This window comes from Lonchura striata, chromosome 30, assembly GCF_050655825.1.
Source record: "Lonchura striata isolate lonStrDom1 chromosome 30, ASM5065582v1, whole genome shotgun sequence".
Taxonomy (NCBI): Eukaryota; Metazoa; Chordata; class Aves; order Passeriformes; family Estrildidae; genus Lonchura; species Lonchura striata.
In genome coordinates this window covers 4,474,759-4,490,386 of record NC_140732.1, presented here as the reverse complement: position 1 = coordinate 4,490,386, position 15,628 = coordinate 4,474,759, and the positions used below count along the sequence as shown (strand labels likewise).

The window sequence follows — 15,628 nt, the reverse complement described above, 5'->3', positions numbered from 1 at the left end:
TTCTAATAAACTCCCAAGACATGCTACTGGAATTGGGACATCAGGTAGGATGGAGAAACTATAAATCAAATATATCTTGAACTTCAGTACTTTTGTAAACTCCCTATAAATTATTATTACTGTGCCTAGCACAATAGCTATTGAAACCTATGCACCTCTACTGTAAAAGCTATGTATTAGAACAATAGTGGAGCTATTTTTAGAAAAGAAAATAATTCTAGTGACTAGAAAGGTATTACAACTTCAAAAAGGCCTTGGGACTAGAAACACGTGAAGGCCCCCACCCCGAGAGACATTACCACTTCAAGTTACATGGTTACTGACGGCTTTGTGCCACTACAGAGTAAGCACGAAGTGCAATCATTGCAGGTTTTTCTTCTTTCTTGGGCCTCACATTGGGTGCCAAAAATGGTTGGTTTAGGGTAAAATTAGTGGTTTTTTTAGAAAGTGGATTTAATTGGCCCATCCCCCAACCAGTATGGGAAAAAATACTTCTTTGGAGAGAAGTGGCAGTAAGAGAAGGCATTAACAAGAATGCAACTTCTTTATTGCTGAAGTTCAGTATTAAATTCTGTAATCTTAGACTAACTAATCCTATGTTTTTAACAAATAATCATCTACTCAATCCTAACTTGAAGAATCCTAAGAACTTAATCTTCTTTTAAAATAAAACAGCCTGAGTTCACAGATGTTTCCTTGCTGAAGCAGACGACTGGTGCCAGGACTCCACTTGCTGCTTGCCAAATTCAGATACTCATTGCTGAATGTGGGACAGCTTTTTGTGGAGGTGCTGGCATCTGCTCTTCATCTCAGAGTAGCTGGAGCTACCCTAGGATGGAGAAATCAAAAGAAAATTAGGGCATGTCAACATTTCTGCAGAGTTTAAAATTTCATGACCTTTTCTTTCAAATAGCCTTGAGGCAGACTCAGAGGCTACCAAGCCAGGCCAGTCTGGTTTTATTCATGTAAAAAAATAAAATTACTCTCAGTTTGAGTTTGGAGGTATTTTTCTCTGTGAGCCACCATCTTTCTGGGAAATTGGCAAACTGAGGCTGTTGTATTACACACCTAAGAACAAACTCTAGACAAGTCTGAAACCACAACAACAACAACAACCCAAAGCACAGCAGCTCCTAAAGAGGGCAAAACTCATTAACGCTTGAAGCCACTCTTCAATCCCTTCTCGCTCAAATCAACAGGTGTGAGGTTTATCAAGCTCATGATACAAACCCAAGATGAAGTGGCAATGAGAATAATCGATGCCATATGCCAACACTGTTACCCCAAAGCTTCTGCTCCTCTGGGCCTGGAGATCTGGTTCTCTTTGCAATGACAAAAACTCATTCCACATGGGAATAAACACTTCAAACCATCCTGAGATAAATATTTACAAGGAATTAATTTTTAACAAGTTTAAATTCAGTACAAGGACAGACAACAACATATGCCAGTTATGCATCCCAGGCCAGATGCGCCTGACTGGTGTGCAGGATAAGTTTGAAAATAAAACTCCAGATGCCTTTCAGCATTATGAGAGGTTCCCGAGAAGCAGCAGCTTCGACTACTGGCCTCTGCCCAGTGACATTTGCTAGCAAGAGCCCGAGCACAGGCCTCACTGCACTGCTGCCCTGCAGGGCCAGGCTTGCCCTCAGCCTTCCCCAGAGCATCCCTGGCTGTACCCAGCGGGGCCCAGGGCCCTGCCTGCTCCAAAGGCCACAGCTGCCCCAGAGCCCCAGAGCTGCAGGAGCCTGCCTGCCCTTGCCAACATCACTGCTCTGAGACAAGCTGGGAGCAATTCCCAGTGTTTTATACCACACACACCCACACCCATTTCTCCCTCCCCTCCTGCACTGCAAATACGATGAGGGGATGCAGCAGCACTGCTGCAGCTGAGCCTCTGCAGCTGCACTGCAGGAAGGGAGGGCCCATCCGGGCCTGACCCACCTCGGTGTTCATCTCAGCACTTCTCCCCACCTGGCCCATCTCCTCCTTTAGCTTTCTACCTCCTTAGCTGACATTTACTATTAAAGAATGTCTGTACTATTGACTCTGGAATATGGTCTTTCTTGCACCTCAATTCATGCAGAGGCTTAATCATCAAATCTTTACTCCATTGTTATCCACACTGGAGTTAGGAAAAGCTGCACATTGATACCTTCACGGAGATCCAAGGGACACTACTGCTTCAGCCTCCTGAATTCTCTTCACATCTTTTTTGACATGGTAGTCTTCAGCACATGAGTGCTGTCATGGTAGAACTCAGAAATTTGTGTCTTTCTTGAACCTTATGGGTGCAGGGGAAATGGAGCCGACATTTGCAGACAGGTAGGAAGTAGAATGGGATGTCACAGCCAGCACCCAGGAAGAAGAGTGGCCACCAGGTGCTGGCTGGAGGTAACTGAGCTACTGCTCAATCCTCTGCATCTTGCTCATCACAGGACTGGTCAAGCCAGAAGCCCAAAGCTGTTTCTACAACAATAACAAAACAGTTCATTAATCTCTGACTCAGGTCAGGTTTTGCTCCCATTCTAAAAAAAGCAGGATTTGTGAACTGGCAAAGGCTGAAAACACATGTTCTTTAAATTAAAACAGCTGTCAAACATGGAGGACCTCCAGGTAAATATCTGTTCTATTGCATTCCTAGTTTCTCATCTTAGGACTTAGCCAGTCTTTCTCCAAGTCTACTGATAAAAGGCTTTGGGAAGCAGCCACTCCCTTCAGCAGTTCCAGCAAAACCTCCCCAAAGGGGAGATCCAGTAAGTTTTATCTGGGTCCCAATTTCTGCTTGCACACACCAGGAAAATACTCAGCTTTTGCTGTCAAACATCCACATGATTTACTGATGAGGCACTGGCTGTTTTAGAGTTTTATGTGTTAAAAATGAGATTAGTGCTTCACTCTTAGAATTCAGGAGTACAGGGTGTGACGGTTGGTTGTGAATTCTCATCAGGATGAACAAAGACAGCAGCCACATGTCAAGGAACTCTTGTGCTTTTAGGAGCAGCTGTCTTAAATCCAGCAGGCTACCTGCTGTGCAGACTCAAAAGCTGCTGGCTAACAAGCCCTTGCATTTGTACAAGAGAGTGTCACAAGTGGTTACCAGCAAGCCCTCGCTGTTGCTCAGTGCCCTTCAATCATCTCTCAGCTCCTCCCAAGGACCTTCTCACAGCTGCTGACTCACAAGCCACAACACAGAGCCAGAAGCTCTCCACACCCCCAGCAAACTTCCAACCTGAGGATGGAGTAGAACAGGACAGCCATGTGTGCCCAGGCAGAGTGAGGGAGGAGAGAAACAGAGGCAGAGGAGGGACTGAGGAAATATCACCATTCTGTAGCTCCTGTGTTGGTGCAGCCACATGGATAGTGCAGAGCTGGAGTCAGCAATGAGAGTGACAGAGAGACAGAGGGACAAGAGAGCGAGAGGGCCCCATCTGCCCCACCCTGCTGCAGCCTCTTATGTACAGGAGATTTTCCCTGCAGAGCCAGCCCTTTGAGGCCTTCTCCAGGGAATGAGTTGAGGGTGGGGACTGAGCTCAAGTGTTCAGGCAGAGCAGAAGTTTGGCTCACGACAGTGCTGCTCCACCCCTGGTGGATCCTCTCTTCTCATCACAGCCTTCTTGTCACAGCACTTGGAATGTCTGAGGCAAACCATGCTTAGGACTGGTCCGGCACATTCACATCACAGCTTTTATACCACCAGCAAGTCTGCTGAAACCTAATACAGAGTACAGAATGTTAAAAATGCACAAAATACCTGAGCAGGTCTTGCTGGAGCATCTCTCTCAGAAGGCCCTGGAGATGTTGCTTGGCTGCTGCTGGTGGGGTTCTGAGATGGAGCTGCTTTTCTGTAAGGATGGTCCAATATTTCAAGTTACAAGGCCAAAATATCAACTGTCATAGTCCTTTCCTTGCAGACCTTCAGTGCCAGGACTCAAGGAACCAGCATGAAGCTGAGTTGAGGGAGCTTTAGGCAGGATATCAGGAAAACATTCAAGCCCCAGAGGGTGCTTGAGCACTGCAACATGCTCCCCAGCCCAGTGGTCCCTGCAGCAAGGCTTCAGGAAGTGTTTGGACAGCACTCTTGGGCACCTGGTGTCCTGTGCAGGGCCAGGATCCTGGCACGTCCCTGCTGCCTCAGCATATTCTAAGAACCTAGGCTTCATTTCCCAGGGCTTTCTTTTGAAAAGGCTCTTTTCCTTCCCCAAAGGACTGAACTTACCTAGAAAGTATTAACTTCAAATTTGCTCTCTCAGTTTTGCTGTAGCCAGGCAAATCAGTCTGAAGGGTTTGAAACAGATGTTCCTTCAGCCTGAAGGAATTATCCTTTGCATTCAGGTCAGCAACTTACAGGCAGACATTTTGGAAAACAAATGTTCATTACACCTATATATGCAAACTACAGAAACCTACATGGGCTACTTGAGTTGGGATGGCAAAACGTGGCTCTCATTATATTGTGAATGTCTTCAGGGTGAAAAATCCCTGCCACTGCCCTGGGCAAACACTGCAACAAACCTCACAGGTTCAGGGAATCAGTTCCTTAAAGTCACTGTAGGATCAACTGAAAGTGTATCCATGTTGAATTGGAGTCCTTTGACTAGGTTCCAAGATGCTTTTTCCTAGCTAAAGAGGAAATAGTCCTATTCGGTATATTAATGCTTGCATTATTCAGCAAAAGCCTATGTGGATGGGGAATATTTAAGAAGGAAGGAAGGATTTACTGCATCTTTCAATGGGTGTGCATTTTATGAAAGCCTATGAGAAAGACATCCCAGTGGAACTTAACTCAAAGGAGTATTGGAAAAGTCTCTAATTTAAACAGGTGAGGAAGTAGTAAAATTATGAACGGCAGAATAGCATGATGGAATAAGTTGTGGCACAAGCTCCACAATCTCACCTCCTGAAGGATTTTTCCAAGGGAATCCTTGTCCTTTTGCCTGACTCCATCTCTCTGCAGCTGAGCAAGTAACTCTGGCTCCTTGTAATCCCTCAGAGCAAGTAAATTAATCACCCTGTCCCTGTAGGGTCGGCCGTAAACAGCAGCGCAACCGCTCCAGTCAATGTCTGCAAGTCTCACAGACATCATCCTCTTCTTCTCAGGCACAGGACCTGAATTGCTTTGCTGGGCTCCTCTGACCTCTGCTTTTTCTCCTAAAGAGAGGGAAAACCAGAAACAAATAGTTCAAACTGGAGGTTTGGAGAAGGCAAGGAAGCTGATACAAAAGGATGTACCAAGGCTTTTTGAGCCTCTATTTGATGGTCATTTACAGATCTCCAAGAATCCAAATGTAAAGCATTAAAAAGAAACAGTCATTAAAAGCTGGTAAAGGAGTGATGCTGGATGGGAAGTTTTTATGAAAAAATATTTTTATGCATTTTGCTTTTATATGATTTCCCCAGTTTGTAAGCTCAAGCATTCAGCTATGTTCTAGAATGACACTAAGTGCACCCTCAGCAAATGCATCCTCTAGAATGGATTAGGTGCACCCTCAACAAGTTTGCCAAAACCAGAGGCATGGGATGCCATCTGGAAGGACCAAGAAGTGGGGCCTTTGGAACCTCATCAGATTCAGCAAGGCCAAGTGCAAAGGGCTGCATCTTTGGGTTTGGGACATTCCCTGACACCAAGACAGGCTTGGGGATGAAGGTGGGGACGACTTGGAGATGCCAGTGGATGGGAGGCTAGATATGACTAAAAAACCATACCAATATCCAGTAAAAAATGAAATGGAAGCATATCTAAAAGTGGTCCATCAGTTTCATACCCTTTGCACTTGGACTGTGTGACTCCTTTTCTGTATGGGTCCTGCACTCTCTGTTCATCTCGTTGGCTTTGCTCATGGCAAGCATTTTATCGAAATCCAAAGGATGGGATTCTTTCCCCCTGTCTAAGTCTGTTTTCTCACCTTTGGAGCTGGGAGTCTTCCCCTGCACCCTGACAGGCGCTGGGATTCCAGACAGAGTCCGAATTTTATTTTTCTCTTCTGGCTGATGGGTGGAGGTGGAAATGGAGCTGACACTTGGAGCTAGGTTCAAAGTTGAGCAGGATGTGGAAGGCAGGTCCAAGGAAGAAGAAGAATGGCCAGCAGCTGCTGGCTGGATACTGCTGGGCTCTTGGTCAGTCCTCTGCTTCTTGGTCATCACAGGATGGATAAATGCAGAAGACAGAGGCCGTTTCTGCAAAGATGATTCCAATTAGTTTTGCTCGGGAAAAGCAGCGTTTCTGACCTGGCAATGGTTGAACATACACCTTTCTTACCTAAAACGGCCTGTCATACAAGGAGGTGCTGCAGCTCAATATGTTCTCGATTTCATTCCTATTTTCTCACCTGAGTATTCAGCAAGTCTTCCTCCAATTCTGTAGCTAAATGGCTTTGGGAGTGTTGCAGCATTTTTGAGAGAAAGAGGACATGAATTATGAGGTTTGAGCAACCCAGTCAGACTAGGCCTGACAAGCGGCCTTGATGGGGCCTCGAAGCCTTTGATGCAGTGAGAATTCAGTAGTGGCACAGTTAGAAATTATGTTAAGGTACCTACAAAGTAATCAGCTATCAGAGCATGAATTAGAGTAGAGCTGCAGTGTGAAAAGTTTAGACACCTTAAGGAAAAGGTAAACAATGTTAGTGTGCCAATCAGAGTGTCTTTGTAACTGTAAACTGTGTAGAAGCTTATATAAAATACTATCTTATCTTGAATAAGGGGAGAATGTTTGATTAACCACATTGGTTCAGATCTGCATTTGTCCTGTCCAGTTTCCCGTTTTCCTGAGATTCCCTGGCTTTTTGGGAGAAAGACATTCCCTTCAGCACCTCTATTAAAGGCTTCCCCAAAATGAGGAGCTCAGGTTGGTTTTATCTTGCTCCCTATTTCTGCTTAGACACACGGGGCACACACTCAACTCTTGCTGTCACACAGCCACACGATTCACTAAAGCGGCCCCAAGAAGCGGTCGGTGCGGTGCTGATCACAGCGTGTCCAGTGCAGAGATGGTAACAACAGAGAGAAGCCCCAGTCTGGCTGCAGGTCTCATTCCTGCTGCTCTCCAGAGGAAACCCTGGATCACAGCCTCTTCCCTACCAAGCACACACTGCTCCCACCATCAGCAGCTCAGAGCAGGACTGCCAGACACAGCTCAGTGCCAGCCTGCTGACAGAAGTGCTGTAGGCATGGAGGTAGGACATAAGAGGATGCTGGGCCCTGCAGCACTTCCTGCTCTGGCTGGGAAAAGAGCTAGGGAAACCAGGGCTGTTTAAAGAGAATTCTTTAAGGTATAGAAAATATACCTTTCATGCAGTGTTTTCCAAGATTCTTTCAAAACTTTTTCCTTGCCCTCTTCTATTGGCCATTGTCCAAGATTAAAAAAAAAACAAAACGTTTTCCTGTTTACCATCTGAGTAGGAGTTGCCTTGGGGCAGTTTTCCTTATCTGCTGTTAATAGCCCCATCAATGCCTTGCCCCACGACTCAGAGATAACACTGTCCAGGAGCAGGTGATAAAGGACACACCTCGTGACTCATAATGACCCATTGTGAGATGCTCTGCCCAGGGGGGAGGAGATAGGCATTGGAACTGCTGCAAAATACCTGCACCCCAATAAAGCCACTGGTGTGAGAAGTGCCTTCTGGCCAGGCTGAGGCAGTGATGCTGTGCGTTTTGCTGCCCTTGCAGGTGCCAGCGGGGCAGAGCGGTACCAGCTGCCTGGTGAGCTGGGGCCAGCAGGGACTCACTTTTACAAATGGATGTGGGGGTTTAGATAAGACCCTGCCCCTTGCCCAGGTCTCTGGCAGCAGGCAGGAAGTTTATTGAGGTGGCCAGCACCCCAAAACCCACTCTGGTTCACAGGTTTTTGAAGAATAGCTGACACAGTCTGTTAGAGAATGAATTCTTTCTTTAATAGACACAAAACAGACATAAGTCTTAAAACAAACTAATACTACTCAGGAAAAAAGACAAAAAGATACTACTAGTAGGTATATACAGCATTGGGTTAAAGGTACCATTCATTTCACAGCTAGGGAAGAAATAATATAACTTAGGATCCAAAGTATCTTACTGTTGGAGTCCAGGACATCCCTCTGGCTGCCCTGGATGTCTCGAGTCCCTGGCAGGGGGCTCAGAGACCCAGGCAAGAAGTCAAAAGCACCTGTGGCTTCGATTTTACTTTCTGGGAGAGGCTGCCAACACTGTATGAGGAATTACAAGCCAAAAGGGTTTGAGTAGTGTAATAGGTGAATTGACACAGGGTGAAAAACTAGAATTTTAGTGGTTTGAGTATGTAATTCTGACCAAACTGATGCCTTGTAAAGGCTGCCCTAGAACAGAGGCTAGACTGAGTTAATGAATAAAGTAGGGATTTATGAAAAGGCCTCAATGGATACACCCTGAGCAGTACAAGACTCCAGCCATGTCTACAGCCCAGGTGAACCCAAAATGGTCACAAAATGCACAACTGCTCACGGGGTCTCTCACTTTGATCACTTCTGCTCCATTTGCATATTGGAGTTAATTGTTCAATTCTAGCTTTAGCCCATGAAGTCCCATCCTGCTTGTTTTTCTCTCTTCAACCCACGTTGTTTGTGCCCTTGGGCCTGAGATTTGGATGATTTGTCCTTGGTCCCCAGCTAGAGAAGGAATTGTTTTGTCTCTCTGCTCTGTACAGAGGGCTCAACATCCCCCAATACTAAACCCAGACGCACACACTAAAGCAACCCAGAGTGTGAAAAATAGAAAAGTTAAAACCCGAGGCATCATTGGAATGCTTCACAACGTTTTTATGCAGTGAATCTTCCTAAAAACTAACGTAACTCAGGGCACCCATTGCCTTCATGGACATCCATGCTGTGGCTGGGCTCAGTGAAGAGTCTCTGAAAGCAGAACCGACTGGGTTCCTCTCACTGAACACTGCTCTTCCCATCACCAGGATAACTCCCACTTGTGAGAGTCTGAAGGACTTCTCAGCCCCAGTGTGGTGCTACAAGGCTAACTTAGGAGGCTTTGTCCTGCTGCAGAGATTTCTTGGCTTTTGCTAATAAATCTTTATTCTAGTGCACCAATAGAAATACTTTGCACTATATGGCACTTCCCACATGGAGATTCCAAGGCAACTTAATGTACTGCTTAGCCCAGACAAGAGAGTCACCACTCAGATGGGAAACCTGAAGCTTTTGTCACTCAGCTGTCCTCCCAAAGTGCCTGGAAATGAATGGCAGCATCAAAGTAGCCTTAGAGCAGATTTAGGGCTCCAGCTGTGAACTCCCTGCTAACAGCAGGTAAAGCCCCAGCTGGGCAGGTGCTCTCTGCAGTACCATTGTTACCTTCCCTTACCACAGGTGATGCCTTAGCATTTCAGATTTTATATTTTCCATCGATTTCTAACCCTGCAGTTCTTTAGTGTATAACTCCAAACTCCACACACAGTGTGAGCTGCTGCTTTCCCATTTTGGGCAGACACAGCAATTCCTCTCCAGGCCTGGCAGTCAAGGACACCTCACTGCTGCAGGACCCCAGAGATGGAAACAAAAGTGAGCTGGGGGGAGCAAACTTGGGGTAAATGATTTCATTACCTGAAGCTGGAATTGGAAGATGAACCCTCAATATGCAAATGGCCCAAACTTCTAAAAGTGTGAAAACCTGTGAGCCGTGGTCCATTTTTGGGTGCAGCCCTGGCGGGGCTTCATCTGCCCTAAATGTACCTGAAGGCCGTTCAATAAATAGAAATGCTTTTTTATTGCCTTAATTTTGTCTGGCTTCTGTTTTCAGGTAGCCCAAAAAGGTGTCTTAGATGCCAAAAAGGCATCAGAGGTACCAAAGATAGTGCATTCTGGCAAGTCAGAAAGTCAGATTTAATTTGTTTCCAGCTGTGATTTTAACTGGCAGCTTCTGCAAATGAAGGAGCAGTGAGAGCAGCTCATCAGCACATGGATCAGTGTCTCTGCGCATGCACTTGCCAAGAGCCCAGCAGCCTTCTTGTCTTTACAAGCAGTGTTTTCTTTGACCAGACATACACTGTCCCCTTTGAGCTGACAGTGGTTGAGGCCCAATGTTACTTGAAGGGAAAATAAATGGAAATATATGACCCTTAATTAAAATAACATTTTAAAAAGCAAGGTAGACTTTCAGTGATTAATAACAAGAATTGAGAGAGGGAAGAAGAGAGGTCACCCTGAGAAATTTAAGGAGACTTAAGCAGGATTTGATTTGTACAAAAGGATCTGCAGTGCACCTTGAGGCTACAGAACTATCAATCATGTTGTTTCAGGGCTCATTTATCACCGCAGTTTGCCCCAGAATTTGGCAAAGGAGGTAGAAGTCTTCCAGCTGTTTCGTACAGCAAAGTGTCATTGATAAGCGCAAGCCTGCAAAGGAAACAATAAAATATCAATTATAAGGGAGACAGTTGCAAGGAAGCTGCCTAGAATCAGGTTTCCTCTGGTTTGCAGTGCTGTCTAGATAGTGTCTTCTTGCTCACTGGTGACACAGATTCCTGCATACTGGGAGATTCCTGCATATTGGAGATTCCTGTGTATTTGGAGCAGTTCTCCCGGGTGAAAATAGGTGACCCAGGCTTCACAGTCACTTTCTCTCAGTAGCAGGTGCACAGGAGTGAGCAAGGCCAGGGGAAGGTGCAGCAAGTTTGACGTGGTGGAACGTTGGCTCTGGGGCACGTCCTGTGCCGGTCGGATTTTTTGGAGGCGGCAGCCCACTCAGGGCCCTGGACAGGCCCCTGACCAAGAACGCCGGCCCTTTTCCCTGGAAAACAAAGCTCGCAACCCCAGGTTCCTGGTGTCAGGTTGCCAGGTGAGCTTGGGACTGTCAGGGCAGAGCAAGTTCGAGGTGGTGGCAAGTTGGGGGGCCTGGGACACATCCTGCGCTGTTTGGATTTTTTGGAGGTGGCTGCCCACTTAGGGCCACAGGCCCCTGAACACAAACAGCGGCCATTTGCTCTGTGAAACAAAGATCGCCACCCCAGGTTGCTGATTTCAGTTTGCAGGGAGCACTTGGGACTGTCAGGGCAGTAGACATTTGAGTTGGTGGCAGGCTTGGTCTGGGAGACATCCTGCGCCGTTCCAAATTTTAGGCGGCGGCCACCCACTCAGGGCCACAGGCCCCTGATGCAGAATCTGCAGCGCACACAAATGAGAACTGGGATTTCAGGGGGTGGCAGGAGAAACTAAATCCATCTGCTCGCTTCCCTTTCCTGCCATGGCCACGCTGATGCAATTCAAAGAATTGCTCCTGCTCAGCAAGCTCTCAGATGATAGGAGCAAAAGCCACGTGTTTCTGAGGTGCTAGCTGCCAGTGTCTCAGATTTTCCTTCCCAGTTCTAAATGGTTTTGACTATTTTTTCCATTTCAACACTTTCTGTGCATCCCTGTGAGTTAATAGGCCCTCACAACCCTCTCCCTCAAAGCCTTGAGATACTGCCATAGCAGAACTTGTTCATGCTCGTTTCTCCTGGTGATTTTACAATCTTATGCAGACTCTGAAAGCAAGCTCATGCTGTAGACAAAAGATTGACCTGGGTAGCACAGGGCACTTTCTGGGTGTGTGTCTTTGTCTGCTTTTCACGGCCTTTGGGTGAGCACGGTGAGGCCGAGGCCTGGGGCCCTCAAGATGGCGCCGGGCAGCCCCGGGGGCAGCGGCGAGGGGCGGCACCGAGGGGGGCACAGGGTGCATTTCCCCGAGCCATGGGAGAAGCGAGCAGCAGGGAAAGGCGCCCTGGGGAGAAGGGCAGGCACAAGGGCCCAGCTCTCTGCAGGGCGGGCAGCCACTCGCCATGTGCTGCTCCTGGAGCCACAGGCAGGGCCGTGTCTCCTCCCCGCCCTGACACTGCACCTGCAGGGCCGCGTCCGGCTCTTCCCAGCACGGACAGCAAGGACGTGGACACGCTGCAGCCGCTGCTGAGGAGGGACAGCGAGATGTGCAAGGGCTGCAGCACCTCTCCTGCAAGGAAAGGCTGACACAGCTGACGCAGCTCAGCTTCTTCAGCCTGGAAAAGAGACTTAGACTTAGGCTTGTCCCAACTGTGGCCTTCCAGTACCTGAGGGTAACCTACTAGAAAGGCTGGGCAGGGACTTTGTACAAAGGCAGGCAAGGACAGGACAAGAGAGGATGGATCCAAATGGAAAGAGAGTCGCTTTAGATGAGGGATTCAGAAAAAGACTCTCCTGGAACAGGTTGCCCAGAGAAGGTGTAGATGTCCCATCCCTGACAGTGTTCATGGCCAGGCTGGATGGAACTCTAGACAAGCCAGTCTAGTGCGAGGGGTCCCCCGCCACAGCAGCAGGATGGCAACCATGTGATTTTTCAGGTCCCTTCCAAGCCAAAGCATGCCACGGCTCCGTGATTCTGGGATACTTCCCCTCTTCATCCTCTGACAGAAAAAGAAACGTGGCACCAAGTTCCATATTGCAGACCATGTCTTTTGGCAGCCTGCAACTGTCTCAACAGAGGATGAAAAGACATGGAATTACTGACGTGATTTCCCTTTTCTACTTGAAAATTAAATGCTCCACTCTCACAAAACTGTCAGAAGAGGCAATTCTTCCCCATGAAATGCTTCGTCTCACCCAAAGAAAGAAGCCACAAGCCAACACTCTTCTTTATTGCTTCCTTGATTGGTTACTTCTCTGATAGGAATTACTTTGGGTTTTTATTTGTTTGTTTCTTTCATTCATTCACGGGGTCCGCAGCAGCTCCTCCGTTGGGTTTGCAGAGGCAATGGACGAACGGCCGCCAGCTCCGGCACCTCAGCAGCAGCAGCAGCAGCAGCAGCAGCAGCAGCAGCAGCAGCAGCAGTTCTCTCGTTCGATCGGACTTGCGCTCAACTTTCTGCTCGCTCTCTGTCCCCTACTCCCGTGCCATCTCGTCCCGTGCCGTCCGTGTTCCGCCTTTCCCAGCCCGGCTCACGCCGAGTCCCGCAAGGCACCCGTGCGTGGCTCGGCCCCTGCCCGGCCATGCCCGGCCCGCGAGGGTCTCGCCTCCGCCAGGCTCTCTCCAGAGTGGCTGTGGCGCCTCCGCAGGAGCCTCTGGAAGAGTTCCTCACTCTGTTCGTGGCGGGGCAGCAGCGTCCCGTGGCTCTGCCCGGCGCGGCCTCTGGCCCGGCCCCAACCCCGAAGGAAGCCCCTGCCGCAGCTCCGCCTGGAGCCGCCCCGCTGCCGCCCGGCTCCCGCCCCGTCGCCGGGAGCTCCCCCAGGCGCTTCCCCGCCCCGAGCTCCGCCGCTCGGCAGCTCGGCCGCCGGCCCCGAGCCGCCGCAGCCCGGGGCGGCTCGGCAAGCAGCAGCGCGCCGGGCGCTCGGGCTGCCGGGGCAGAACAGCGGGAGCGCGGTGCCGCCCGCAGGGGCAGAGAAGCCTCCCCTGGAGCAGCTCTGCCGGGAGGGCCCTGCTGGGCAGCGGCGGCTGCGGCAGCGTTTGCTGCGGGACCCGGCTCGCCGCCGGCGCCCCGGCAACAGACGGAGGGCGGCGGGAGCCGGCGGGCGGCGGGCGGCGAGCTCAGCCCGGCGCTGGCCTTGGCTTGCAGGGGGCCATCAGGCGAGTGTGCCGGGATCGCGTCTCGGAGCGGGCGCGGCTGCTGAGTGAGCGGGGCCAGCGGGAGAAGTCGCGGGGCGGCCGGGCGGGGCTGAGGCCAGGCCCGGCAGGGCGGCAGCCGGAGCTGCGAGGGGAACGAGCGGCGAGTGAGCGCGGCCGCGCAGCGTCCCGGGCCGGGCAATGGCAGCGGGCTGGGGCCGGGCAGGGGTGCCCAAGGCGCGGCGCAGCATCGGCCCCGCTCAGGGCATCGCGGTCCCCCGCAGCACAACGGCGCCCTTGTGCCCCTGGAGCCGGCACTTTTGGCTGTACAGCATCTTTTGGGTCCATTGTCCCCCAAACCTGTCAATGGTGGTCCCATTGTAATACCAAGTAGCAAAGAGCAGCACAAATGACACAAAGAAACTATGGCAAAAGAATAAGAGGAGATGCCCAGCGAGGAAAGGATGTGGTGACACACTGGCACATCAAATGAGCTGCACTCCCATAACCTCTTGGCTAGCAGGTCCTGGTCTCACATTCTCCATTTGTTTATTTATGTTTAATTTATTTTGGTTTTTTAAATCATCAAAATAAAATATATCAATGTTATAAATTTACGCCACAACGGATCATAATCCAATTAGAATTTAATTAATTACAGCAAGTAGGATATGAGCAAAAACAGCACTGGACGGCCGGGAAGTCTCTGCTCCCTCTCTGCCGTCCCGATTCGTCTAAACAGTCTTCTTTTTATTCCGTTCTTTCCATGAAGTCCTGACAGGCTCCTTTGTTTGCAGTTTCCTTCTGTTTACGTAAGCCGTAATTGTGGTTATCTTTATCTTGTATCGTCAGTCCCCAGGTGTTAAGTGTTTGTGATTTTTCTTTATCTTGCAAATGTTGTGTCCGCAGGCTATTTGCGTATCCTCATTTCCTAAACAATACCTTAGTCTGTAAGCAGTCTGTATTTTCTCACACTCCGTTTCCTATCCGCCGTCTGTGGTTTCTCAGGAGTCCGTTTCCTAACCTTTATATATATATCTTAATAAACAATACCTCAGTCTGTGGTTTTCCACAAATTTCCCCATTTTCTTGTTTTATCCCATTATTGTTTATTAGACATTGCTTTCACTTTCGGCACTGCAAATAAACCTTTTTCTACAATCCCAACATTTATCATAGCACTCACAAGGTAATACTTCACAATTACAATAGGCGTAGCCCCTACGTGGCACAACACATTCACAACAATCTTCATCCTCATCAATAGATGCACTTTTCTATTTTGCCCCCGACTTCGTAGTTAAAATAAGTAGTTGAGCTATGTTAAATCGTTGTTTAACATCGTGTAAAATACAGCGCAATATACAAGGCATAAATATAAGTCCCAGCATCAATATAATCAGTGGTCTTGCTAAGGCAGACAACAAAGTGGTTAGCCAAGGTGAAACATTAAACCAATTTCCATACCATGACCTGCCCGCCTCACGATCTTTTTTACGTTGATTTAACCTTTTCCGGAGTTCAGACATAGTATCCTGGACTACTCCTGTATACATTCATTAGGAGTCTAGGTTGCTTTTATATATTTATCAGGAGCCTTTACTGACTAGCCCGAGGCTATTGTTTCACATCCCTAATAACTACAATAATAATGTCTGGGATAATTACAGTAAGACGGTCCAGAGGCCGGGCATATATAAAATGGAGGTCCTTTTTCACAATGTATTGGTACTAAATCACAAAGTTTTACTATGAATTCAGGTGGACCTGGGTTGCTAAAAGTGGCTATTGTTCTCGTTCCTTCCCAAGATATTAATTCCCATTTAAATGGTTCATGAGAATTTCCCCTTTCTGCTTGGGTTATTATCAATATCAAGACTAACGGTATACCAGGAAAAAGGGTGTCTGTCAATTTTGCCAATTTAAGTATATTTTTACCAATCCTGGGGAAGTTCGGCCGTTGCTGCCTCTGCGTCCCATTGTTCTGGTTCTTTTCTCCACGGTTTGTTCCTCTTCTGCCTCGCCCATTGACTCGGTTGCGTCGAGTCACGGGGGTTATCATCTTCTCGGCAGCAAGGGAATTCTTCAGGAGAACAGCTGTTTCGGGATTTCTGCCTCTTTA

At 48.5% G+C, this 15,628-nt stretch overlaps 1 pseudogene; it reads left to right on the top strand.

Annotated features, from left to right (window-relative positions):
* The first annotated feature begins 11,973 nt into the window (after positions 1-11,973).
* On the top strand, positions 11,974-13,863 carry LOC146764962 (uncharacterized; annotated as a pseudogene).
* The last annotated feature ends 1,765 nt before the right edge of the window (positions 13,864-15,628 follow it).